This window comes from Peromyscus maniculatus, chromosome 21 (genome assembly GCF_049852395.1).
Source record: "Peromyscus maniculatus bairdii isolate BWxNUB_F1_BW_parent chromosome 21, HU_Pman_BW_mat_3.1, whole genome shotgun sequence".
Taxonomy (NCBI): Eukaryota; Metazoa; Chordata; class Mammalia; order Rodentia; family Cricetidae; genus Peromyscus; species Peromyscus maniculatus.
The window spans coordinates 62,042,659-62,056,714 of NC_134872.1; the positions used below are offsets into that span (position 1 = coordinate 62,042,659).

The following is a 14,056-nucleotide window of genomic DNA, read 5'->3' on the forward strand; positions in this document are numbered from 1 at the left end:
TCCCTGACATCCTCATCCTTGCCATTTCTGCAAACCATGAGATCTAGGTCGGATACTACAACCACTACATCAATCTAGTCTGGTCTCTGTTACTTGAACCCCAAAGGAGAGTTATGTTTTAGCAAGGATCCTCTCTACCTGTACAAAAAGACACAGGACCCTCAGACACCATATCCAACTTTTCTACATAGCCAGATCTATCCCCACACCCCAGGTTTGGACCAGGAAGCACATCCTGTATCCCAGGCAGTTCCCTCTCCTCTGTCTACACGACTTTATTCCACCCAAGCCATTTCTTTTTCTTTTTCTTTTTGTTTTTGTTTTGTTTTTTTGTTTTTGGTTTTTGGAGACAGGGTTTCTCTGTGTAGCTTTGTGCCTTTCCTGGAACTCACTGGGTAGCCCAGGTTGGCCTTGAACTCACAGCGATCCGCCTGCCTCTGCCTCCTGAGTGCTGGGATTAAAGGCGTGTGCCACCACCACCCGGCTCAACCCAAGCCATTTCCAACCTCTAGGCCTGACCCCACCTACATACATTCTCTTCTGCCCCAATCTGATCTTTCTACAACCACCTCAGAACTAACAAAAGAAACTCACATCTTCAGACCTCTCTTAAAACTACTAACCAGTATCTTCTCTCTCAAAACAACAAAAACAAAAACAACAACAACAAAAAAACACACCCTACCAATCCTTTAGAAATGTTTGCCAATGAAAATGACTTAGATGAACTCCAGGACACAAAATTTAAAAGAAAAATCATAAACATTACCAAAGAATGCAAGGAGTTTAACAAAGAAACTGCTTGATTAAATGAAAGAGTAAGTTTAAAGAGAATAAACGAATGCCCGAGTGATACCCAAGTAAATGTACAGCGGGTGGAAATGACAAGGATAATCCAAGACTTGAAAATGAGTTCAATCAGGAGATGAACTAAAGCTGAAATGAAGGAATCAAAAAGCCCAACAATCCAACCAGAAAACTTCAAGGAAAGCTTTACAAATAGAAAGAATTAAGAAGATAGAATATCAGAACTTGAAGATAAAGTGAAGGATATATATCAATTAAGCAAGGAATATGAAAAATTAAAACAACCACCCACCACACACACACACATACACACACACAGAGAGAGAGAGAGAGAGAGAGAGAGAGAGAGAGAGAGAGAGAGAGAGAGAGAGGATAGGAGTGCACAAGAAAGAGTGGAGAATGATGAAAAAAAGCCTTTAAATCACAGGCCTAAATGAGAGAGAAGTCCCAAAGTCAATGGCACAGATGTGATCTGAACAGGATCACAGAAGAAAATGTCCCCAGAGTAAAGGAACAAAGTAAAGAAAGACACACCCATACAGATGCAGGAAGCAAATAGAGAAGACCAGAAAGGATAATTCCCACAGCATGCCATTTTTAAAACAGTAAGTAAATATAATGCAGAAAGTGCACTGAAAGCTAGAAAATAAAAGTCTCACAAAGGAAAACCCATCAGAATAACAACTAATTTCTTAATGGAAACTTTTGAAAGCCAGAAGAATGTGGAGCTAAGCATCCTAAGTCCTAGAGGACTATGATGGTCAAGCTAGAATATTATACCCAGAAGAACTATGTGACATCATTGAAAAAAAAAACCTTCTAATAATGGAAGCAGCCAAAAACCTTTTTATAACCAACAAACTAAACCTAAAGAAAATACAGAAAGCATTATTTTGAGCTGAAGAGGGGAATGAGCATAGCAGAGAGACTGTAGAAAGAAATATGAAGCCATAATTATTATGCCATAAAATTCCACCAAGACACAAACAGCACCGAAAATCAACAGCATGGTGACCACAATTAACACATTTTTAACTTTAAATATCAGTGCTCTCAATTCTCCAATCAAAAGACTCAGGCAGATTAAGAAGCAGAATCCATCTATCTGTTGTCTACAAGAAATAATTCTTAGTTTTAAGATAGACATTGCCTTAGAGTAAAATGATGAACGAAAATACTCCAATCAAATAAGACCAGGTAGCAAGCAATCTTGCTATCCTAATATGTGACAAAATCAACTTCAAACTAAAACTAACCGGAAGAGATAAAGAGGGAGATTTCATTCTAATCAAGGGAGCAGTTTACCAAGAAGACATTACTATCCCAAACATACTGTACCAAACTCTAGGTAGCCTAATTTCATTAAAAAAAAAAAATCTACTACTTATTTAAAGACACAGATTAACATTAGTCATTCAATAGTAGTTGATTTTTATACCCCACAATATCTAATAGACAAGTCATATGGACAAAAAAAACTAGAGAAACAACAGAATTAATTGACACCATACATCAAATGGAATTAACATACCTATTGAATATTTCATCCAAACACCAAAGAATACACATTCTACTTGGCAGCACACAGAAGTTTTTCTAAAATAGACCAAATCCTGGGACACAAAACAAATTTTCACAATCAAAGAGATTGAAATCACTCCTTGTATTGTAATCACTATTATAAATCACAAAATCAAAAACAAATCTCTAGTAAACACACAAACTCATGGAGATTAAACACTGAATGATGAGTGGGTCAAAGAAGAAATCAAGAAAGAAATAAAACATTTCCAGAATGAAATAAAAATGAAACAACCCTTAGCCCAACTAACTAAAAGAAAGAAAGAGAGGATCCACATTAACAGAATCAGAAACGAACTGGGGACTATCATAAGAGACACCACAGAAATCCGGGATATTATGAGGAACTATTTCAAAAACCTGTGCTCATTAGCTGGGAAACCTAAGATAATGGATGAATTTCTAAATTCAGCCAAACCACCAAATTTAAACCAAGAATATGTCATCAACCTAAAGAAACCCATAACAACTGAGGATATTTAAATTATAATACAAAGCCTTCCAGCTAAAAGATGTCCAAGGCCAGATGGATTCATAGCAGATTTCTACCAGATATTCAAAAAATATCTACAGCCAATCTTTCTTAAACTATTTCAAAAAAGAAAAGAAGAAAAAGAAATCTACTAGTCATTATCTCTGATAAATATAGATTCAGAAAATACTCAATAAAAAACTTGCAAACAGAATACAGACATAAGTAAAAAAGATTACCCACCCTACCAAATTGACTTTATCCCTGAAATGCAGGGGTGGGCCAACATACAAAAGTTAATAAATGTAATAAGACACAGAAATGAACTTAAAGAAAAAAAATCACATGATCATTTCAAGAGATGCAGAAAAAGACTTTTACAAAATCCAACATGCCTTCATTTTAAAAGTCTTAGAGAATGGAGGGCAAGAGGAAATATACCTCAACACAATAAAAGCTATGTATGAAAAACCCACAGTTATCATTTGAAATGGAGAAAAGATTTAAGTAACCCTAGTGAAGTCAGCAACAGGACCAGGATGTCCACTGCCCCTCCCCCTTTTCAATATTGTATTTGAAATACTAATTGGAGCAACTAAGGCAAGATAATAAAATGAAGAGACTACAAATAGGAAAAGAAGAAGTCAAACTACCCCTAATTGCAGATGATATGATACTATACATTAGAGATCCCAAAATTCTACAAGAAAACTAGAAATGATACACAAATTCAGCAATGTGGTGGGATACAAAATCAACTAGCAAAATCAATAACTTTTCTATATGCCAACATACAAAGAGGGAGATCATGGACATACTCCTATTCAATGACAGCATCAAAAAAATAAGCTATATAGGAATAAATCTAAACAAGGAAGTAAAGACCTCTACGATAAAAACTTTAAATCTCTGAAGAAAGAGATAGAGGATACTTGAAAATGGAAAGACAACTGATCTTCACTGAACAGTAAAATTAATATTGTGAAAATTACCATTTTATGAAAAGTTATTTATAGATTCACTATAATCTCAATCAAGATTCCCACCTCATTCTTCATACAAATAGGAAAAAAACTACCCTAAAATTCATATGAAACCATATGGATAGCCATAACAAATAATGCTGGAGAGATTACATTTCCAGATTTTAAAATATATTATAGAGCTAGTTATAATCTAGATATTATCTAGCTACTGTAGAGTAACAAAAACAGTATAGTACTGGCAGAAAAACAGACATGTAGACCAATAGAACAAGTCAAAGGCACAAACATTAACACATGTAACTTCAGCTACTAAATATATGGCAAAGATTCCCAAAACATAAAAAAAGTGAAAAAGAAAGTGTCTTCAACATACGGTGCTGGGAAAACTGAATGTCCACATGCAGAAGAAAGAAATTAGGGCCATGTCTATCATCTTGCACAAAAATGACCTCCAAAACATGAAACAACACTGAAACTTTGAGAAGAAATCATAAGCGATACCCTATATAATATAGGTGTAGGAAAAGACCTTCTGAACAGGACTCCATTTGCCTAAGAATTAAGGTCAACTACTGACAAGTCGGAATTTATAAAACTCAAAAGCTTTAGTATAGCTAAAGAAAGAATCAATTGGATAAAGAGGAGGCCCACAGAATGGCAGAGAATCTTTCCCAGTTATACACCTGACAGAGGTTCAGTATTCATAAAATATAAAGAACTTGAAAAAAATTAAAAAAAAAATGAACCATTCAACTGAATGCAGAGTTCTCAAAAGAAGAAAAATATGGCTAGGAAATATCTCAAAAAATTCAGCATCCTTAACAATTAGGAAAATGCAATCAAAACAACATTTAGATTTCATCTTACCCCAGCCAGAATGGCAAAGATCATCAAAGCTACTGACACCAAATTCTGAAGGGGATGTGGGGAATAGAGAACCCTGGTTCACTGTGGGTGGATTCCAAACATGTGCAGCCACTATGGAAATCAGTGTGGAGAATTCCCCCACCCCCACAAAAAAAAACCTAAAAATAAGTTCATCATATGACCTACTATAGCACTCCTTGGCATATACCCAAGGACTCAACATTCTACTCCACAGATACTTGTTTAAAACCCCTTACAATAGCTAGGGAATACAAACAACCCAAATGTCTTTCAACCAATGAATGGATCATGAAAATGTGGTACATATACACTATGAAATACCATTCAATAGTAAGGAAAAATAAAATCATGAACTTTTTTCAGGTAAACTGATCAAACCAGAAAATATCACAGTGAGTGAAGTACATCAGTCCAAGAAATACAAATGTTACATATCTGTCTCAATACATAGGTCCCTGGTTCTAAATCTTCAGATGTGAGCACATAGCTTTGAGTATGGGACCATTGCTAGGATGGGGAATGGGGTGGAGAGCAATAGAGAGGGGAATATCAGGGTAAAAGTGATCTGATATGGAAAAGAGAAAAGGGGGGCTGTTTAGGGGAGGGGGTAAATATAGAATAAGGGAAGATAAGGTAAAATAACAATAAGGATGTCTGAAAAAGTCATAAAGAATCATACTATTAACTATTTATCTAAAAAACACCTATAACACATGTAATTCTGTATAGAGATATACATATATAGTTTTAATGAACTTTACTCATCTGGGTTAACAATGCTCCTACCAAGAACCAAAGACAAAAAATCAAAAACCCCAATACCAGATATGAGAAGACCTCTTTTGAAATTTTAGTCAGAGCTGTCCAAGGGACTCCCAAAACATATACCTTTTGCTATTGCCCCTGGTAGATGCAAGAGGTGGAAGATAAAACCCTATTGTTGAGGATACTATGCATTTCAGAGCAGGTCCCAGAGGCCCTTGAACTGGAACTGATCTGAATGCCTCCTATGGTGGTGGTGGTGGGGCTCAATTTCAATGGTACCAGAAGGTGCCATGTAATCTTCCAAAGAAGAAGGCAACCAACAGTCCCACCCAGTTATGATGCCTATGAACCACATCAATCACTAGCATGGCATGACAGCCCTAAGGGAACAGTAATGGCCCATAAACCTAGGTGGTAACCAATAGCTCTCTAATAGAACTTAAGACTAACAAGAGGGAAAACATTCCTGGGACTGAAAAACCAAGCAAACTAATCATTGCAAGTGAAGTCATGGATATTGAAGGAGAACCAATATTCACTACTTTAATAAACTAGCATAATCCCAAATAACAATCTATAAACATTTGCCCTTATAGTAACAGACAAATGTAGTCATCACCCCTCATCATGGAAACTTCTTTTTTGCAACAGATAGAGACCACCACCACAAAAAAAAAAAAAAAAAAAAAAAAAACAAACACCACAAATAATCAAAATATAGAGTTAAGGAGTCCAGTCCCTATGAATACATCTACAAAACACTCCTCTACCTAAGTCTCAGGGAATATTGAAGAAGAAGGGGCAGAAAGATTGAATAACCAGAAGATCGGGGGATTTTCTCTGATATTGTGTCTCTGAGCAATGTCACAAGATACACCCATGAAGCCCCAAGAACATGACTGCCCAAAAATGAGCGAACAAGGATGACATTAGTAGACATGCCAATATGGATCAGGAAAAGCCCACAAGCCCCAACCCTACACAATGAACTACAGGCAACTAAGGGATGCTGAGAATGGGAGAAAGAGTCTTCTGCAGGGAAGAACACACCAATTGGTTATCCACTACCAAATGGTCATCCTTGAAAACATATACACAAGTGACATATAACTGAACAGGCTATATTTATAAATATAATTTATATACCTAAACATGTTGTAACAATTAATGAAAACGGAGACCATGAATTTGAAAGAGGTTTGGAGGGAGGAAAGGGAAGGGAGATATGTAATTAAAATCTCAAAAATTAAAAAAAGGAAGAGTTAAAGTGGCATTTATGAACATACAATAAGATATAAATCTAATGCTGCCTTTAATCCTAGACTTCAGGTGACAGAGGCCTGTGAATCTCTGAGTTTGAGGCCAACATGGTCTATATAGTGAGTTTTAGGCCAGCCTGGGCTTTGCAGTCAGATCTTTCCTCAAGCAGACAAAAAAAACAAACAAACACAGATGTTAAAAAGAAAGCATGTAAGAAAGGAGCCAGGAATACATTAGGCAAAATGCATTTTACTATACTCTTGCTAGAGATAGGATCTAAATTATGCTTGTAATAAATATAATGATTATAAAGCAAAATCCAATAACTATCAATAGTTCTCTAAATATTATGAACCCCACAGGACCATACAACAGTGTTATAAAATACGCCATGTAATGATGTCTATCAATATATGGCAAATACTAATTTCAAAAGAAAAAAGAGGCTGTGAAAGATTGCACAAGCACCTGAGTTATCATCCCCAGCGTTTGTGGAAAAAGCAAGGCATGGTGGCACATGTCTGTAATCCTAGTGCTGTGGAGGAAGAGACAAGAGACAGGGGCTTGTTGACTAATCAGTTTACCTAGTCATTGAGGTCTAGAGAGACCTTCTCTCCAAAAAAAGAAAAAAAAAAAGAAAAGAAAAAAGAAATATAGAGAAGACCAATTGAGGAAGACACTTGATGGCAACCTCTGAATTCCACATGCATGTGCATACATTGTATGTGTACCCACACATACAGTGTACACACACACACACACACACACACACACACACACACACACACACACGGAAGTCCCATGATAATAGTTCTGAATCATATATTTGTGACTGAAGTCAAGATTTGCTGAAGCAATGCTTATAACTGTCTCCTGTTTACATCTAGGGTTTTGAAACAAAGCTTCCCAGAAATCAAGGCAATACATGTTTCATTAGATAAATACAACACAAGAGTTAAGTTCATATTAATTAACATATTTGTAAGATGCTCTCATTCCTAAAGCTTATATATTGAGAGAAGAAAATCATGTTCACTTAAAAGGTTTTTTTGAGGTGCAAAGGAGTGAGTGGTATGTGAACAATTATCTGAGTTTTGTCATGGGAATACACTTTAATTTTATACTAAATATTCAGTCATCACACACAAAAAACAGGCTTCACTATGAAATACGTACTTCACCAATAACATGTATCTGCTCACATCTTCATTAAATTAGAGGGCTAAATTAAAATTGTGCTCATAATCAGGGAACAATTTTTTATATATTTTATCAGAATATATTGACTATATGTATTCATGCATTATATTTTCATAATATATATTGACCAAATTCATTACCTATTACCCTATGTTGTTCCCATCCCATTCTCAATAATCTCCTTCCTCTTCTCAATGACTTTCTATTTGCATCTTGTTTGTTTTGGCTTTCATGATGTAATGTCTTTAATTAGGTTTATTTACAGGAGCATGGGTATCTTACCACTGGCTACACCACTGAAGAAAATGTTCCTGCCTCTCTCAGCAAACATTAACTGCCTATTGACCCTCAATGGGTCAGGCCTTGTCAACCCCTCCCACTCCAGGAATGCTCATGTCAAGCTATACATTAGCTTTGCTACTAACAGTTGTCTCCTTTGGTCCATTATAAATTTTGCACTAAAATCATATCTGCTTCCTCCTTCCCACTACCCCTCTGCTGTTGCAGAGAAGTATCTCAGGCTCACAGGTAAAGGAAAAGTTCTCAAATGAGAACCTTGTTTTGATTGCTGATAAATGAGACACGCAAAGACCCTCAATCAATCTACAGATTGTCTTCTTTTCTAGCACATTAAGTTTTCTTACCAAACCACTAGTTTCATTGTCTGTGATGTGATTTGAAATAGGAATTACTGGTCAATTAAATATTTCAAATATTCTGCCTTCCAAATTAAGGAAGGGACCATACATTATGGTAAAGGAATAAAAGAAAGGAGTATATATAGTTTCTACTGGGGGGGGGGCATTTTTAACCTGTTTTTTTTTTCTTTAAAAAAAGTTTGTTAAAAAAACAAAATAGAAAACTATCTTTGACCTTAAAATGCTTTTTAAATGTAAATTAGCTCTTTTGTTTGGTCCTCTTTTGAAAAATTCACCGCTCCATGCAAAAATAGGAGATCAGAATAGTCTGAATAACTCTTAAATACAAGGTCTGGTGTTTCTCCCATTTCAGTGCCTCTGCTTTAATTCTTAAAATGTAGCTCCTTGTGATTTATTTTTCACTAATTCAGCAAAACTAATTAAAAAGCAATACTGGGAAAGGTCTTCACAAAGCACATTTTATGAGCAAATCAGCAATGAGAGTGAGTTGATACTTTTCAACACTATAATATTCAAAGTAAGGTTACAGTAACTTTCATTCCTGCAAATTCATTATAATCATACTGGAAAGTAATTGTACTTTCACATCAGGATTTATAGAGGTTAGAAAATATTAACCTTATTTTGTATTTAGGAATAGAAAATAGTCCACCATGAAGAATAATTAAAGTATTGAATTTATTTCTCTTTCTCTTGATATATTTGCTGGATCGTGCAATTTCTAAACATTTATACCATAATAAAAAGGGGTTATTGTTGCCAAATACAGGTAGCATAATAATAATCCATGCAGGATTGAGTATGAAGGAAGAAATAGTGGATAGTCATATGAATCAGTGGTTAACAATGGATGAGTTTGAAGTCCATGTACTGAACAGATACTGTTCCAGGCTGTTCTAAGTTAAAGAGTCATAATGATGAAAGATACTGCCCAAACACTCACAAGAGAAGCAGGTGATGCTGTAGATCAGTAAGTACCTACTGTCATAGAAATGAGAACAGGTAAGTGAATAGTGACAGAGAAGGCCAGGGCATCCACTGGCCAAGTTGGCCTCCTTTAACCTAGTTTTACATCTTTTATGACTCTGCCTACTTCACTGGGCTGTGGCAGCAGAGTGAAGAAAAAATATAATGCAGGTAAAATGCTTAGGCAGGGTTTGGCACTTATATGCACTCAAAAACATTAAAGATTTACAGGTTTAGGTTTGGCAGAAGTCCTCAAAAAATATTCTTTTCCATATAAATTTGGAAGGAAGGTAGCCTAGGGCTGGTATGGTATTTCACTGTGTCAGGAGCACAGGTCCCATTCTGTTTTATTGCTCTATCCCGCATGACCTCTGATTCAAACCCCAGGAGGATGGATCTAGTTCCCAACAGCCCAACTTCTTTTCTTCCAGTAAGCATGGAAACATAACTAAGAAGATGATTTTCTCCCTTAACTTGAGACTATTTCCCGAAAGTGCCAAATATCATTGCTACTTGCATCATTGACTAAACTAGATTTAGATTAAAGGGAGGCTCGATAATATTATTACTTTTAATTATGAAGCTACATTCTCAGCTGGAAATAAAAGATCTTTTATTATAGAGAAAGAGGTAGAATACTGGTGGCAGGCTCAGCTTCTGCTATATAAGACTAATATAGCTCACGTTTACTTTACATAAGAACTCCAAGCATGGGATGCCTGTCCCTCTAGATTAGAGTAGCCTGGGTATGCTTCACTTCTGATCTTTGTAGAGGGCCGAGGAGAACTTTAGCTATGGGGACTCCAGGTAATCTGAATTAAATAAAACCTTCTCATGGAGTCTGGCTATTACCTGCTTCAGTCAGTGTTTGACAACAGGAATGTTAGGTAATATTCTGGCCCACATGTCAATCAATGCTTTTAAAAGTACTATTTAAATCAATTATGTTTTAATGTGGCTTGTTTATACTTAGGCTTTAAAGATGTTTAAAAATATTTTATTATTTGGTATTTACTTAAGTGATGTTTTACATGAAGAAAACATGAAACATACTTTTAATTTAAAATGAATGTCACATTACTATACTAGGTTTGCTGAATAGCACATTAGTACTGTATGAAGTGTCATATCATGATTTTCTTAGAAACCAAAAATCCCATGAAGTATACATTACTGACTATTTCTTGGTAGGTATTACTTAGCTCTTCCTTTTGCAGCTGTAGCCATAAAGAAACTCGGGACAACTTCATGCAGTTTCCTAGCTCTATACCCGTGGTAACTTGAGGACAGACAGGTTAAAAAAGTCCCTAAAATCAAAGGAACTGATGGTGGCAGCCAGGAGGCAGGTTGAGTTTCAGATGAATTGTTTGGTAGCAAGCAAAAATATCAACTAGAAAAAAAAAAATAACGGAACAGATGGATTTTATGAACCCAACTCTCACTATGCTTAAAATAACAAATTCAGAAGCAAAGGGAACACAAGACATCTATTTATCATACCGGTACATATACGGCTGAATTTTCTATAGACTGTTCAGATCTTGAAATACTTTAGGTTCCTTTTTTCAAATTAAAAATTAATCATTTTTATTACTGGCATAAATGTAATGCACACAACAAGCAGAACGTACAAAGTTCAGTGGAGACACTTTTGCCTCATGGAAGAGGGACAGTTTTTCGGATGGCTCTGGATTTTCATTTCTGCACAGAACTTATGGGATGGAAGCAAGGTCAGGTCTCTGAGAGGGAGGATTCCTAAGTTAAGTTACTGTGTTCAGAATAAAGATTAGTGCTTGTTCTCAGTGCACCTCTGATTGGTTGTCAGTTGGTAAACACCATTTGTTAAAAAAAAAAAAATGGATGTGTTCAAACGCCGAGCTCTGAGAGTGCAAAAAATAAAGCCTAGGTATGTTTCTCTTGTCAAAACGACTGATTATCAAGAGATAACAGAGGCTGGAGGGTGGTGGCGCACACTTTTAATCCCAGCACTCAGGAGGCAGAGGCAGGCAGATCTCTGAATTTGAGTTCCAGCACAGCCAAAGCTACACAAAGAAACTCTGTCTCAAAAGAAAAAGGACAGAGACCATTTTAACATTAAAATATTGCATTGAAATAAAGCAAAAATAGATATAAAACTCAGGGAAGACCACTGGATGTCTGCACAAAACCGAAGTAAGTATTACTAGAATTCTACTCATTCATACAGTTTTGATGTTGAACAGGAGGAAATTAAAGCATGAAATTGCAAACAATATATTTCATTAAGAAAGGTTTCCAGGTTGTTGGGGTGGCATATGGTGCCAGTTTGTGTGGGTTACACATGACAATATCAATATGTCTGTTAAGTTAAAAGAAAGATTCAGCAAAAAGAATAGGTGTTGTGGAGAATTAATCCATGTGTCAAGGAGTACAAAGTATTTCTGCTTATTAATGGGCAGGAACCTCTTAGTGGTGGAGTTTAGGTGGCTACATTTCCAGGACAAGTACTTATTTTTTCTTGTAGATGATGCAAAATACCGAGGGATTTTGAGGGAGAATGACATGAGTTCAACAATCCCAGATATGTGTGCAATCTTAGTGGACCTGGAAATGAGTAAAGAAAAGGGAGGGATGGCCTTTTAAGGAAGGGACAGAGAAAGGAAGAAGAATAAGAGATAGGGAATTATTTTCTCCTCCTATCACCAAAATCAATAACGAATCCACACTGCTGATAGTTAACAACAAGATGCAGCAGTTAAGAATCTACTTAAGGTCCTGGCAACAAAACCATGACAATGATGATCCGATGAGCAGCAGCCCCTGCACTCCAGAAGATTAGAACTAACTTTCAAAGCCTGTGAGCATCACCTGGCACTAATTTCACAAGTACTTTTTTATTTTACATTTTTACAGATACCTATAGTTTTAAAATATGCTTTTAACTGAAGTAGAATTGTATCCTTTCCCCCTTCCCCCCGTCTAGTCCCTCCCAGATACCTCCCATGTCACCTGTCAAGTTGATAGCCTCTTTTTCTTTGATTATTTTATTGTTACACTAAGCTCTTCTTGGACCCCAGTATTCTATCCTTCAGTGATTATGAGCACTATGCAATGCCACAAAACTACCCTTTATGCTGCTCATTTTCATGTAATATTTGCTGTTATGATTATGCACTAGCAGCTGGGAAGACTAATTTATTACTTGGCTATTACTTTTGAAGGTTGTGTAACTCTAATGTCCTGTGAAAGCATTTGATTACCTCCTGCATGCTCTGCCAGAGATGGTTCTCTGGCAACTCTTCAGGCTTCTGTAGATTTCATCATTCTTTTCAACCAGGGATGTTGATGTCAGTAGGTATTTATTTCTGATAACTCTCAGTGAAATGCCCTGTGTTTTCTTACCTAGCTTTTCTTATTTCAGCAATTGTAAATATATATACATACATTTATGGTATTTATACAAATTCAGCTACCTATTCTTAACTTTCATATACCAGTCAGACACTTAGTTCCAAATAGTATTTTAATTCTTACTATGCTAGGTTACTTTATGTCTATAGAAGAATATATTCTGTTTTGCCTATGCAAATGCCTATTAACCCTTCAGGCATAAAATAGCAAATGGTTCTGAGACAAAGGTAGGAAAAGTCTAGTATGCATTTCTTTAATAAATGGAGTTGGAAATATAGATTAGATTGTTGTAGAATTTAAGGTAAATGAGATAATGCAACTGGTTAAGTGTTGAGATTAAAAAGAAAATATAGAATTCATTTCAGTATAGAAAAGGACAGAGGCTAGAGAAATCTTTTATGGGTACCATAAATAACTTCTCAATTAGATACTGTCTCAATCTCAGAATTATTGTCAACATAAAAAAAAAACAAATTAAAAACCTAAAATATTAATGTTTGCCTATCACTCCAATATTTGTAACTAAACCATGGCTTAACTAGTGGATTAATATTTAACGGAAACAATATATTATCAAGCCCGAGTTCAGTTTTTCATGGTTTTGAGTACTCGTGAGTGCCTGAAAATCACACTGCCAGAACAACTTAGGAAGGAGAGATAGTGTACTACCGTGGGCACAGTCTTAATGTCATTTTCAAAAAAGAACAGTAAAAGAAGATACAGTGTTTTCCTTCATAGTGTGATTGATTAGTGACAATAATGACAGACTTCTGGATACAGTATCTGTGCAATTTTAAACAATAGGATTCTTGATAGATGAGATGTTGGAATGGATAACCATAGCAACCATGACCTCAAAGCAGCTGTGCATACTGGCACTTGATATATAGAAGCTGGATGCTCCTAACAATCAGCTGTGGATGGGGAAACCACATACCAGTGATCTACTGGCACCCATCATATTCTCAGAGAGAGTATGGTACAGTGTCCAGTTGTGTTCCCACTGGCGAGCCCACCAGGCTCCAACAGTTAGTCCTATAACTCAGGGTCAAACACATAACCTAAGGAAAACTCTGTGGTAT

At 36.0% G+C, this 14,056-nt stretch overlaps 1 protein-coding gene across 4 annotated transcripts in view; it reads right to left on the reverse strand.

Annotated features, from left to right (window-relative positions):
• Positions 1–14,056, reverse strand: part of Adgrb3 (adhesion G protein-coupled receptor B3) — a 732,632-nt gene that overhangs the window by 175,417 nt on the left and 543,159 nt on the right. The window lies entirely within an intron of this gene.